Here is a 14548-nt window from a genome sequence, read left to right as displayed (position 1 = left end):
CTACAGTATTCTTGCCTGGAAAATCCCAGAGACAGAGGAGACTGGAGGGATACAGTCCATAGCGTTGCTAAGAGTTGGGATATGACTGAGAAAATGATCATCCACATACATGCCAAACTAGAGGCAACATTGTCACCCACATCACCAAAGCAACATCTTTCATTTACAACAGAAAGAGTTTGAATATCTTCTTTCTGAGTATAAATCTGTTTTTTAAAGACTCAGACTGAGTGTTACCTCTTCTAGGGAGCAGTCTCTAAATCTTCTTGTCAATTAGATGGACGTTCTCGATCCTCAGGTTTGGGATTCACTCTCACAATGTACCTAACAGTTCAGAGTACTTCCTGCATCTCTGTTTCTGATCCTGCATCATAAGTTGCTAGAGGGTAGGGACTGTGTCTTTTTAGCTGACACACTGTATTAACAGATGTACAATATGCTTGCCGACTGAAGGAAGAAAAGATCTGTATGTGAATATAGTTAACATATGCAGGAGTTATGTCTCACAGTGCCTGAGTATACCCAAGACAGCAAAGATATCTCTGAGACAAAGGAAAAAAGGGACATCACCTGTGATGATGTGTCCATATGCAACTATGAGGTTAGATTTCTTTAATATTAACTGCAAGCAGGATCATATTCTTCTCTGAACTAATAGACATAGCCCACTGATGAGTGTATTGTCTCCCATTATTTTCTTTCTAATTCTCATGAGAAGTCCATTTGTAGTTTTCAAACCATTTAAGACGCTCTCTTCCTTGATCTGCCAGTGTAACAAAAGTTACCACGTCTAATTCTCCAAGAACTCAACTGTAAGCAGATTTAGATAGCTGAACAAGCCTCAGTCCCCCAAAGAAACTGTGGTCACCATAAGCAGAAAAGAAATTGGTAAGAATTGAAGATGGATTCTTTCTGTCACTCCTAATTCTTTAGGAACCTGATTTTCTTGACTGAGTATTCCAACCGATGGTAATAAATCTTCCATCTTATTTCAAGAGCCAAAACCAGCCCATAAAGACCATGTTCTGATCCATGGGTTACTGGCTTCTGCATCTCAAAGTCAATTCACTAACCCTTTCACTAAGTTCATGAAGCATCAACTCACAGATTAATGAACATGTCAGTCTTGTTTCTCCCCAGCTTCACTGCTAATGAGTCCCCCAACTCTTACTTGAACACAGGCTTGAAAATGACTTATATCCATCTCCTATTTCTCTGAACAAGTGTCATCTTCTAATTAACCATAACGCTCTCAGATTCTGTATGAATTGACACAGCTCAACCAATCTTTCTTAGAATACTAAAAATGGACTCCTGTTATTATAATATTACAAAAGTCACTCACTAACATCTCCCGAAAGGAACAGGGAATATAAGATGGTTTTCGTTTGCTGAGCTGGGATAATCAGGGGCTAATAGTGTCTTGTAGACCATTTTATGTTTCCTCCTCCTGGAAACAAACACCTCTCCATTACTCTACTGGGATGGTGCTGTCAGCAGAGGCAGAAGGGGGCATCTCTCGTAAACCTCGAGGGAGTATATTAAACCCTGCCTGCTCTTCTATGTCTAGGAATTTTACGAGCACAATGCCAGTCTTAAGTCTCCAAAACTTTCCGGAAACTAAGGCTCTGCTCTTTCTAGTATGGGAACATCCTCTGAAAAACTACAGGTAACATTCAATCAGCTGTCTGACAATAAAAGTGGCTACAGGCTTGTCCTCAAATGGCATTCCTCATCCTCTATCAAATCCTGAAATTCAGAAAATAACCACGGTTGTTCTTCAGACACACTCCAGTGCCATGTGTGTAGTAGGCACTCAATAAACAACTAAATAAAAAATTGGGATTTGCATCATTCAGAACTCTGTGGCAAAATGAGGATTTGGCTAAAAGAATCAGATAAAGGTAGACTCAAGGATAATTACAGGCCAGATATTAACAGTGAAATATTCTTCTTCATAGGTTTTACTTTTTAGGTAGAATCTAAGCAATTAAATTGGAAAGACTGATACTGAATTCGAAGCTCCAATATTTTGGCCCTTGATGCGAAGAGCTGACTCACTGGAAAAGACCCTGATTCTGGGAAAGATTAAAGGCAGGAGGAGAAGGGGACAACAGAGGATGAGATGGTTGGATGGCATCACCGACTGAATGGACATGAGTCTGAGCAAACGCAGAGAGATGGTGAAGGACAGGGAAGCCTGGTGTGCTGCAGTCCATGGGGTCACAAAGAGTTGAACACAACTTAGTAACTAAACAACAACTACAAAAGCAATTACTTGGAAAATCTATATTATAAGAGCAAGAAAGCTATTATAGCAAATATGGGAAAGAATAAATGTGTGAAATATCAGGACCAAATTATATTTCCATACTATTGATGTTAATTATATGCAAGAGAAAGTTATGAGTGACAGCTATTTCTTTTTGTCTCCAAATTTACATGCATGCATGTCTGTGGCCACACCACCCTGAACATGCCGGAGCTCATCAAATTTACATGCATGCCTCCAAAATTACATGAATAACAAACATTTTTAGATTAGTCCTAAACTTTGAATGAATAAGATGAATCTCAAATATGGCAAAAAAAAAAAAATGGGATTTGATCTAGTTAGCTAGGATTGACCAGCTGCATAGCTCTGTATTAGATGCTATGGCAATTCCCAGGCTGAGAATAAGTCACTTTTCTCTTTTATATAGTTATTTTTCTAGTTGATGAGACAATGAGCCAATTATAAGACCTTGCTACTCAACAGTATGGTAGTTCCTCTCAGACCAGTAGCATGGACAAGCACTTGGGAGCTAGGGGAACTACAGAGTTCAGGTTCCATTCCAAAATGATCCATAAGAACATTAAAGTTTGAGAAATGCTGGTGTAAGTGATATATTATGGGAACATAAAAGATGAAGAGATGACTTCTGGAAGGATGCTGAAGGAAAACTTCAAGAGGAATTGGCATTGAAATGGGCCTTGAAAAATGGGTAGCTAGAAGTATGCACAAAGACTCAGAAATAAGAAAACAGTAGATTAGAGAACAAAGAATAACCCAGTAGTCAAATGGATTATAGGGAAGTGGGAGATGGAATTGAAAGACACTCTAGGGAAGATTACCAAACTGAAAGCTTGGACTTTTTTAGTATAGATATAGATTTAAATAGCAATAGTAGTAGTAGTAAACTTAACAATAATATATTATCAAAATTAAAGTTATAACTGGTATATCATGTAGTGGAATATTACATAGCAATGTAAAGGAAAGAACTATTGATACACTCAGCAGCATGAGTGAATCTAAAATAAAGTATGCTAAATGAAAGAAAATTACCTACTATATGATTCCATTTATATGATATTCTTGAAAAAGAAAAACCATAGGGTCAAAGAACATGGCCTGGAGGTGAGAAGAGGATTTGACTATAAAGAAGCATAAGGAATTTTTTTTGAATGATGGAACTGTTTTATATCTTGATTGTAATACATTGATTTATACATTATAAATACTTGATTTATACATTAGCCAAAATTTGTAGAACTATACACTAAAAAGGGTGATTTTTACTGTTTGCAAATTATACTTTAATTAAAAAAAAGTGTGCTGGGGGAAATACAAAGTTATAGTATTAAAAAATTAGATTTTTTTCTCTAAGAAACTAGAAACAAAAATGAGTAAGCTGGAGGAATGATGTGAAGTATCTTGGCGTCAAGGACAGCTATAGCAAAGGTCATGGTATATGAGATTCTTGGCCACGTTGAACCCAGAGAGCGCTTCAAGCTAAAATGTCAACTCTAACCCCATGGTGACTGCCAAAAAAATCCCCAAGGAGCCTAGAAGTTTAAAGAACTACTTTTCAACCCACAGCGCGTGGAGTTATGTCAGATATAATCTAGAATTTAGATATGGCTCTGGCTCTTAAGAAGCTCTCAACAAAACTGAGAGATGCCGTAAATATAGACATAGCTATTGAGAGAAAAATGAATGAATGGAGTCCGGAGAGTTTTAATAATGCCCTTTAACACTGAACGAAGCACACCAGCTGCCTTCAATCTCTCAAATCCAGCGAGCAACTTCTTGGACTATGTCTGATGGTCATTTTTCACGGTGGGATTTTATTTGTTCTATTGCCCAAATTGTAAGTTTCAAATTTCTCAGCATACTGCTAAACAGCTTCCTGGCATGCTTATATAAAGAGGGATTTGGTAAAGTCAATGAATTGGAGTTGGAAAAAAATCTCATCAAATCTGTCCATTTTTTATTTGAATGAACTGAACCCAGAGAGGTTAAGTGTTTAGCAGAGTGATAAAGATAGATAGATTATGGTTGACTGGGACCTCCTTATTGAGTGTGTGTGTGCCTGTGTGCTAAGTCGCTTCAGTTGGGTCTGACTCTTTGCAACCCTTTGGACTGTAGCGCACCAGGCTTCTCTGTCCATGGGATTCTCCAGGCAAGAAAACTGGAGTGGGTTGCCATGCCCTCCTCCAGGGGATCTTTCCCACCCAGGGATGGAACCCACGTCTCTAGCATTGGTAGGTGGATTCTTTACCACTAGCGCCCCCTGGGAAGCCCTTACTGAGTGTGAAGACACGTTTCTTCATCTCACAAAGTCTTTATTTCCTCAACTGCAAAATGGAAAAAATAATACCAACCCTTTCAGGTTTTTTGAGGAGGGTTATGTAAAATGAAACCCCTGCATATTATTTCACACATGATAAAATGGTCAATAAATAGTGGCTATTATTATTATTGCTATTTTATCACAGTGCCTGGCACTAGTAAGCATTGACTAATTAATAGTAATTGTGGTTTTTACTGCAGAGGTTATTTATTCAGATATTAGAAACAGAACCCAGATGGCCAATATACCTTATCTGTTTCTAAAAAGACTTGCATTTAAATTATCAAAATAAGATTCCCTCCCATAATCACAGGTTGAGTAGCCTTAGCCAAGAATTTCACAAGAGAAAAGCACCACAATTTCTGTTGAATGGCGGTCTGCTTGTACCATTGTTATGCATAAAACCAAGAAGTAAGCAGTTTTCTTACCTTGGGGAACAAACAGCCTGAAAGATTGCTTAGCACACGGGGGAAATATCCAGCTTCCTTTGATAGAAATGTGAATCTTATGTGGCCTTACACTTTGGCAATGAGATATAAATATAATCAAGTTGTAAGCTGCTGTGAAAAACACTACAAGTTTTTGTTTGTTCTGTTTTTTACAACATTTTTGCTTTTGTTTTTGCTTTTGCTTTTAAACCGTGCTTTCCAAACCGATTTACATAGCAATCACCTAGGAATCACCTGAGAATCAGGTTTCAAGGTACAGCCAGACGGTCTGCATTTCAGACAAGATCCCCTGCGATGCTCATTTTGAGCAACGAGGCAGTGTCCGGACTCCCTCGGTTAAATTCAGGAGTGGTTACAACAAGGTGTTTGGAAGTCAGAGCCCACTGAGGCACAGGCAAGAAGAGTCTGGACCACAAGCTGAGCAGAGGTTGGTTGTTATCTTAGTTGCTTTGCAAGCCCAGCCAGGGAGAAGGCGCAGCCCAGGAGCCGTGCCTCTGTCTCAAGCCTTGTGCCAGGTGAGGGTGAGGGCAGCATCTGACAGGGCTTCCTGCCTTTCCTAAGAAGCCAGAGTTTGAGTTACTTCACCTCAAATGTCAAGAAACTGGCATCACTGCTCTCTCTTCCCCCACCCAGAGGAATCCTTTTGGCTTCAGGATCACTAGGAGCTCCAAAGGGCACTATATTTTTCACATTTTAAAAATATTTATTTATTTATTTGACTGCACTGGGTTGCAGCATGTGGGATCTAGTTTCCTGACCAGGGATAGAACCCAGGCATTGGGAACTCTGAGTCTTAGCCACTGGACCACCAGGGAAGTCTTATTTTATGCACATTGGACTTAAAAGAGAACTTAAATCTTATCGAAATTCTTTGCACTATGTTTTGCAACTCTTTGAAGTTCCATCAAAATTTGTCCCAAGAGGGATCAAGAGAGAGATTTACTGATCTTGTCAACTAGACCTTGTAGCATTTCTTTAGAGTCAGTGTCTTCCTAACAATGAATCATTCATTCATAGATTCTCCTTTGGAAAAGAAGCATAAGCCATGGTATTCTCCCAGATAAATCAACCATTGGGCTAAGCAGAGAAATTTAGCCTGAATTTGTATAAGTGCCTCAGAGTTACTAGGTTCCCATGAGACATGACTAGCCGCAGCTCTGCACCCATATGGTTTTAGTCCTTTTTTAAAAAAAAAAAATTTTATTGGAGTATAGCTGCTTAACCATGTTGTGTTAATTTCTACTATAGAGCAAAGTGAATCAGTATACATATATATGCCTTTGGTTCTAATCAGGTCTCACCACCAACCAAATCATTCTGAGTACCAGCCTCAGAGTCCTCATCTGCTAAATGGGAATAACAAGGGTGCCCACCTCACGGACTTCATTGTAGGTTAAAGTAGCAGCCCAGCCCATGCAGAGCACAAGGGCCCTAGGACTTGCCAAGTGCTCAGGAAACTTCAGGGGTGATTATCCTTCCTCTGGTGAAGTGGAGAAGACAGGTATAACACCTAGAGAAGCATCAGGATTAAAAGATTGAGTTCCCTACAGCTGCATTTGCAGTAGAGCGGGGACAAAGGAGATGGAAGGGCATATAAATGAGTGGTCTTCATATCTGGATTGGCCCAGGAATGAAGATTCCTCTCAAATGTCACTAAATAGCTGTCCACCACACTTACAGGGCTCAAATGCTAAATATGTTTTCATTTCCAAAAAGAAAGGGAGAGAGAAAGAGTGAGAGGAGGAAGGTGGGGATGGGGAGAGAAGGAGGGAGAGGAGGAGGGAAAGGATGTCCCAGCTCCCTTCTGCTGTTTAATACAGAAATGGGAGTTTTGAGTGGGTAATTAGAGAAGGAGAATTGCTGTTAAGAAACAGATCTGTTCACCAATCAATAAAACCAGGAGATACAGCAGAGCTTGAATTATCAGTAAGAAATCAAGCAACACTGTGATGCCATCACTGAGGGATCTGGCAGAGCCAATGATGTGTTTCCGGAGCATTTGTCTGCCCTCTGACTCACCCCCCCTGGGGACCTGGCACCCACACACCCAATTTGTTACAAGGTTACTTCAGACTCTCCCTCAACCTTACTGGCACTATTTTCATTCTTCAAAGCTCTAGGCTGTTTACTTTTATTCTCATGAAGTAGGTGGAGCACAAATCATTAGTCACTTTTTTTCCCCCCAGTATTCCCATTTTAGAGAGGAAGAAAAGAAAGCGCAGTCACATCAAATTATTTGTTCTCAGTTCCAAAGCCAATCTCTAACAGACCAAAGCCTGCACTAGTGCCAGTTCTGACCCCATCACCTTTGAACTCCATTATCATCTGAGGCAGGCAGTTGGTCCAGATCCATGCTTTCAACCCGTCCTCCAAGGTCACAGGTGACCCCATGTTGAAGGGTTACACCCTGCTCCCCACCCTCCCCCAGGCTCTGCTCCGGGACCTGCCTGCACCTCTAATAAGCAGCACCTCCGTGTAAGCAGCTCTCTCTGGAATCAGGCTTCCCACATCCTCAGCGGCGGAACCAGGACGGAAGAGACGGCCTGGCTGCCTTCGCTGTTTGTTTTTTCACTCCTGAGTTGGCAAGGATGGGAGTTGTTGATTTACAATTAGGAGCAGCGTGCTTCTTCAAATATTAATATTAATAACGACGATGCTGAACACATGAAAAGGCCTTTTCATCTTCAAAGCACTTTGCAGACATTAACTCATTAGCTCTCTCTCCCCTCCATTCAGAAACAACAGGTAAGGAAGAATCTCCAGAGCCCCCGCCCCTGCCCGGCCCACGCCTGCAGAAGCAAAGAGGTTTCTCTTTAGTTAAAAAGAAGGTGTTGCCGTCCAGACTTAACAGCTGTCGAGAGAGTCAGAGTGCCAGGCATTTTACAAATCAAATGGAGCTGCCAGCGTTGCCATTTCAGAACCTGGATTTCCCGTTGTTTAACAAATATCTCTCTTTTCAGTTGCACAGGAATGGTATGAAGTAGGAAGGGAAAATGGCCTTGTGATTTAAAAAAAAAAAAAAATCTTACCCCAAAGGTGATTAGGAAAACCTGCAATCAAATGCCTCGATCTCGGTAACCCAGCATCTTTTGAACAGTTCACCCACATGAAACACAACTTTAAAAGGAGGTGACAGAGATGTTTTCATAATAGATGAAAAGCCCCAAACAAAATGAGATTGCCAGATATAGAAATCACCAGTGGAAGCGGGTGGCCGTCCACACCACACCCCCTGCTTGTGCGCAGAGCTGCCCAGGGATTCAAGCTCCATGCGATACCCACCTCGACTTTCAAACTCCTCCTGCCTCAGGTACAGTCCAAAAGAAGTACAGTCCCTTGGAAAACTGAGTCACAAAACAGGTAAAAAAACACCGAAAAGCCTAGTCTGATTTGCAAGACTCAAACCTGGAACAGTTTTCTCACAATATACGCAATTCATGAAGCTGCTGAGCTTAAAAGAAAATTTTTCAAAAATTTCAGAAGTAAAACAATGGCTCGCTAGGAGTGAAAGAGAAAAAAGGAAAGAAATGTCTACATTTAACTACAGCTTTATTTCTTTGGAAGCGCTCCAAGATGTGAAGAAAATTCAGTTTCTGACAAGTAATCGGCGAGTGTCTAAAATGTGTGTGATTTTGCTTTTATGAAACAGGAGGAAAGGGGAGACAGTCTTGATTTCAGACTATTCTAACAAGGTCAGGAAGTATTTTTGAAAATGGTTCTTAAGCAGTTGAATGAAAAATATAGAAAAATGTGAAAAGAGAAAGAGAAAGCCGCTTGTATCCTGAAAGTCCCCATCAATTTACCAGTTAATTCCACCAAATGAACAAAAAAAAAAAAGGAAAATGGACCGCAAAGTTTTAGTCAGAAACTCACACCCCACTCACTTACTACTTTGCCGGAGAGACTGGGTGAAGAATGGGTCCAGAGTGAGCTCCCTCAAAGTCTACGGTCTCTTCCCAACTACCTGCGGGAATCCTCTGCTCGGAGGCTAAAGAGGATGCAGGGACCATAATGTTCCTAATAGAGCGGCCTCCTTAAATTGGGGGGTGTGGTCAAGCCCAGAAAAGCTGGAAAAAAGCCAGTGTTCCACGGGCCCCTGACTCCACAAAGGCAGCCACTAGGATAAGCTCTGCAGTCTAGAAGGAAAAGCAAATCATATTACTTACTGAGATAACACCAGATCACACCTTAACTCATATCATTGGAATTGCCCTTCAATTAAATGTAATTCAGCCATGGAGAGTAGCCTGGAGAGATGTGAGCTAAACAGAACTCCTTCAATGGGATAACTTTCAGCGCTCGCTCTAGCTTTAGATTTAGTCTCTACTGAACATGTGAATATTCATGACTCACCTTTCTCAACGGAGACCCCATTTAACCTAGACCAGGGGTCAGGAGAGAGTTGTAAGGGTCAGCGTAGACTGGCAGAGAGCTGACTGTCTACCACCCCATCACCAGCTGAGCTTATCTCTAGGAACCAGGCTTTATCTCTAGTAACCTGATGTGAAATGCGAAGTTTCCTAAGGAAATGAAAATAACTCTATGGAAGCGAGCAGACCATATTGAGAATTGGGAATTCTGAAACTAAGTTAAGTTACCCTCTCCATGTAAGTCTGGTTTTAGGTGATCTCTAAAATAGACTAGTTGCAGTGACTCTGACTCCTAGTCCATGGTTCAGGAATAAAAGGGCAGAAATATTGATGTATTCCTCATTTAGAGAAAATCTAAACAGTGAGAAACTCTTGTTCTAGGTGAAAATATACAGATTCAGAAAAATATTACAGTGTAACATCATTTCTCTGAATAGTATTATTTCACTAGAGATATTTGTTTTGAAAAGTCAGTATTTGATTGCATAGTTTAAGGCTTTTATCCTAAAAATTTCCGTTTACTTTGAGGAATGGATGGGAGTTAAAATGTGCCATGGTTGACTCCTTACCCTTTCGGGAAGACACAAATGCTCAAGTTTGAAAAACTATGAAATTCAATAAATGTTCTTTCTAGGGCAACATCATCTTTATCCTTTGTTGTACAAAGGCAGCAGTGCAATGAAGATGGTATTGTCATGAAAACAAGATTTTACTGCTTATCTTTTGCCTTTGCACATTCAGTGGCTTAGAGGAAAAAAGAGATAGTGGTACTGGTTCAGTTTTAATAAATATCTGTGCTAGGCACTGTGATAGGCATGGGGAAAAATGTCAAGTTCACACTGGAGTGGGAAGACCATCACGTAAATTGATCATCTCAATCAAGTGTAACACATGCTAGGAGAGCATCTGTGAAGAGAGCTGCAGGAGCTTCAGCCTGTGCCCTCCAGCTCTGTCAGCTCCAGCACACTGCCCCGTAGCAAAAGCCCATGGCCAACTGAACCAGTCACAACCAATTATAGTTGTACTCACTATATTTGCAAGAGAGTTTTATTTATTTTTTTTTTTTGCAAGAGAGTTTTAAAAGAGAAAATAATGTAGAGAAGAACTGGATTCTTGCCTTACGTGGGTGTACAGTGTAATTTTTGAAGAGCTCTGGAGTCTGGCATTGTCTACACGGAGTTCACATAGACCTTCAGAAACTTAGGGCCATCCTCTGCCCCTGTGTATCAGGGTGGCCAAGAGCATAAGCTAAAAATCTAAAGAGCGGAAAATAAGCCACACACCTGCTGAAGATAGCCTGAAGAACACCTAGGTGAGCAACAAGTGTTACCAAACAAGTGTTATAAACTGATGCTATAGCATCAGATGAATATACGCACTCAAAAGAGTGAAGGGAGACCCTTACCTTTCCCCCTATGTAAAAATTAACTCAAAGTGGATCAAAGACTTAAATAAAAGCTAAAACTATAAAACTGTTAAAGGAAAACACAGACGGAAACGTCATGACATTGGGTTTGGTAATGATTTATTAGAATCACACCAAAAGCACAGACAAAAAAAAAAGAAACAATAGACAAGTTGGACTTCATCAAAATGAAAAACGTTGGTATTGATACATAAAAGAACACCATTAACAAAGTGAAAAGGCAACCCACAGAAGGAGAAAAAATTTTCGAGTCCCTTATAATTTGGATTACAGAATATATAAGGAACACTTGCAACACAATGATAGCAAGAAGTAACTCCATTAAAAAGTGAGCAGAGGACTTGAATAGATATTTTTCCAAAGATATACAAATGGCCAATAAGCACTTGAAGAGATAGTTAACATCACTAATCACTAAGGAAATGCAAATCAGAACCACAATGAGATACCGTTTCACACCTATAAGGATGTGAAATTTGATATATTTCACACCTGTATAAAAAAAAAAACCAATAAAATAAATGACAAGTGTTGGTGACAAAGTAGAGAAATTGGAAGGTTTGTTCATTGCTGATGAGAATGTAAAATAGTGCAGCCACTATGGAAAACAGTATGGTGGTTCCTTATAAAATGACACACAGAATTGCCATTGGATCTAGAATTCTAACTCTAGGTATATACTCAAAAGAATTGAAAGCAGTGACTCAAACAGATATTTGTACACTGATATGCATAGCAGGATTATTCACAATAGCCAAAATGTAGAAGCAACCCAAATGTCCTTTGACAGATGAATGGATAAACAAAATGTGATCTACACAAACAATGGAATATTATTTAGCCTTGAAAAGGAATAAAATTCTTCAACCTGCAGAACATGGATGAAGCTTGAGGCTAGCATACTAAATGAAATAAGACAGACACAAAAGCACAAACATGGTATGATTCCACTTATAAGAGATATCTAAAATAATCAAATTCATAAAGACAAAAAGTAGAATAGAGGTTACCAGAGTCTGAGGGAAAGGGGGACTGGGGAGTTAGAGTTTAACGGAGACCGAGTTTCAGATCAAGATGATGAATCTGGATCTGGAAGACGAGGATCGTTACTTCATGCTGCCAAACTGTACACTTACAATGGTACATATTAAATTATGCATATTTAACCAAAGAAAAATATATTAACATATATACTGTCCTGAAGGAAAAATGCATAGCATTAGGGTTAAGAAGGCCTCCACAGAGAAAAGGTGTTCTCCGCTACATGGATGGTACGGGGCAAAGGCAAGTGACCCTCAAAAGAAGAGGGTCTGGGTTCACAGCAGGAATACAGCTCACCCTACACACAGAGCCCCCAGCTTCATCATCAGTCCAAAGGGGGCTAATGATACCAGCCCAACTGCACGCACGAGATTGTTGAGATTACTGTATTATCGGATGATTATCGAAACAGTAAACTGAAAAAGTGATATTGGTGGTTCTTTGCCATGCTCTGTACTATTACATTCTACAGAGAAGGACCTTGGTTGAGATGATTATATGGTTTAAAACCTTTAAGAAAAAAATTAAAGCCCAGGGTCTTGGAGAGATGTATCCATTTTGGCTCCCATGTGAAAGATTTATATTAAAAGAATCATTTACTCAGAAATGGACTCACAGACACAGAACAGACTTGTGGTTTGCCAAGCTGAGGGGGAGCGATGGATCGGAGTCTGGGGTTAGCAGAGGCAAGCTGTGACATAGAGAACGAATAAACAACAGGGCCCTCTGTATAGCACAGTGAGTATATGTGCTCAGACTCTCAGTCTTGTTCGACTCTTTTGCGACCCCACGGACTGTAGCCCATCAGGCTCCTCTGTCCATGGGATTCCCAGGCAAGAATACTAGAGTAGGTTGTCATGCCTTCCTCCAGCGGATCTCCCCAACCCAGGAGTCGAACATGCATCTCCAGTGTATCTTGCATCATAGGCAGAATCTTTATCCACTGAACCACCTGGGAAGTCCATAAAGCACAGGGACCTATACTCAATATCTTGTGATAAACCATAATGGAAAAGAATATGAAAAAGAATATACATATATATTTATACCTGAATCACTTTGCTATATAGCAAAAATTAACACAACATTGTAAAGCAGCTATAAAAGAAAGAAATCGTTGACTTCTCGGAAAGAGTATCTTCATACCCTAGTCTAAAGGTTGGTAGGTTCAATATCATTTAGACACAGCTGGAATAGAGCCTGAATGAATCTAGAATAATTACCACCAAGCTCTTTACTGTTTTTACCATGAAGAAATCTTTTTTCCTTTTCTCAGAAAGACAAACTACACTGCAAGTTGAAAGTGAAAGTGAAAGTTGCTCAGTCAAGTTCAACCCTTTGCCACCCCAGGAATTATACAGCCCATGGAATTCTCCAGGCCAGAATACTGGATTGCAGGCGGTAATCCAGGCGCAATTGCAGGCGGATTCTTTACCAACTGAGCGACAAGGGAAGCCCAAGAATACTGGAGTGGGTAGTCTAGCCTATCCCTTCTCCAACGGAACCCTGCAAGTTAGTATCTCCTAAGAGGAAAAATGTGGATTTAAATTCTGAGAAACTTAAGAGTTCCCAGGATGTTCAACCTTTCCACCATCAACCTTCCCTCCCTCCCACTCCAACCCCCCAAATGCAGGCACGCCCTTCACAGTGACCTACTTCGATTCTTTTTAAAATTTTATATCAGGGGGCAGGTGATTAGCAACATTGTTCTAGTTTCAGGTCTTCAGCAAAGTGATTCATATAGATGCATCTATTCTTTTTCAAGTTCTTTTCTCCTTTAGGTTGTTACAGAGTATGGAGCAGAGTTCCCTGTGCTATATTGTTAGTTATCTATTTTAAATATAGTAGTGTGTGCATGTCATATACAGTGATTCTTTCTACCCACTATCAGCGCATAAAAAGGAGTAAGTTCCCAACTGAACAATGGCGTTCAGTTTAATGAGAAACAAAATGAAATCGCCCTCTATTGCCTTCACATGTTATCTCTTCTTTCCTTCCAGCTCTCTTGGAAAAACTTCTGATGCTTCAGAAGGCTCCGTATATGCAGGGAAGCAGTATCTAAATGAATTACGAAAACGGAGGAGGCGTAAAACCCAGAGACCTGTACAAGCGCAGTCGTCACCAAAGACGGAGGAGGCCGCAGACTCTAAGATGAAAGGGACGTGAAGAGCAGAGAACCCTTGTCGATTGGCACCCCGGCTCTGGGACTCCTTATCCTGTTCTCTGTAATGAAGCGATCTCCTTTCCAGGATCAGACGCCAAGCCTTTGTCTCGCGCCAGACAGATCAGCAGTGGCCCACGTACGTACGTGTGCGCGCACATCTGGCGCCCAGGTGCAGGGCCTTCTGTGGGCCAGGGCGCCTGCGGAGAGGCTGGGGTTCTTGGCAGAGTAACATTAGGGCGGGCTGCTCTATTAGGGCTTGAACCAGCCTTCTGTTCTTTCCTAGCTCTCGACAAGGTACTTGACATTTTAGGGGTGGGAGAGGAGCCCCAGAGGGACACCCTGCAAAGTAGCTTAAAGCTGTCGAACACGCTTCTCTTCTGGTCCTCTTGGACCCACCAAGCCTCCTTTAGATTCCGAATTCACGAAGAGCCAGCATGGATGGTTGCAGGATACCCTAGAGCCCGCTGAAAACCCTTCTCTAA

The 14548-nt window shown here is 40.8% G+C and overlaps 1 protein-coding gene across 3 annotated transcripts in view; it reads right to left on the bottom strand.

Annotated features, from left to right (window-relative positions):
- Positions 1–9046, bottom strand: part of ETS1 (ETS proto-oncogene 1, transcription factor) — a 140420-nt gene extending 131374 nt beyond the window's left edge. For 2 of the 3 annotated variants that reach the window (XM_043873432.1, XM_043873444.1), the window contains exon 1: positions 8954–9046. The gene's annotated coding sequence lies outside the window, so the exon portion shown is untranslated. Of the gene's footprint in view, positions 1–8949 lie in introns of all 3 variants that reach the window. The other variant, XM_043873438.1, reaches the window with a different exon arrangement.
- Between the last annotated feature and the right edge of the window lie 5502 nt (positions 9047–14548).

The sequence above is a fragment of the Cervus elaphus genome, chromosome 2 (genome assembly GCF_910594005.1).
Source record: "Cervus elaphus chromosome 2, mCerEla1.1, whole genome shotgun sequence".
In the NCBI taxonomy this organism is placed as follows: Eukaryota; Metazoa; Chordata; class Mammalia; order Artiodactyla; family Cervidae; genus Cervus; species Cervus elaphus.
The sequence above is the reverse complement of the archived record's forward strand: the minus strand, read 5'-3'. Positions and strand labels throughout refer to the sequence as shown.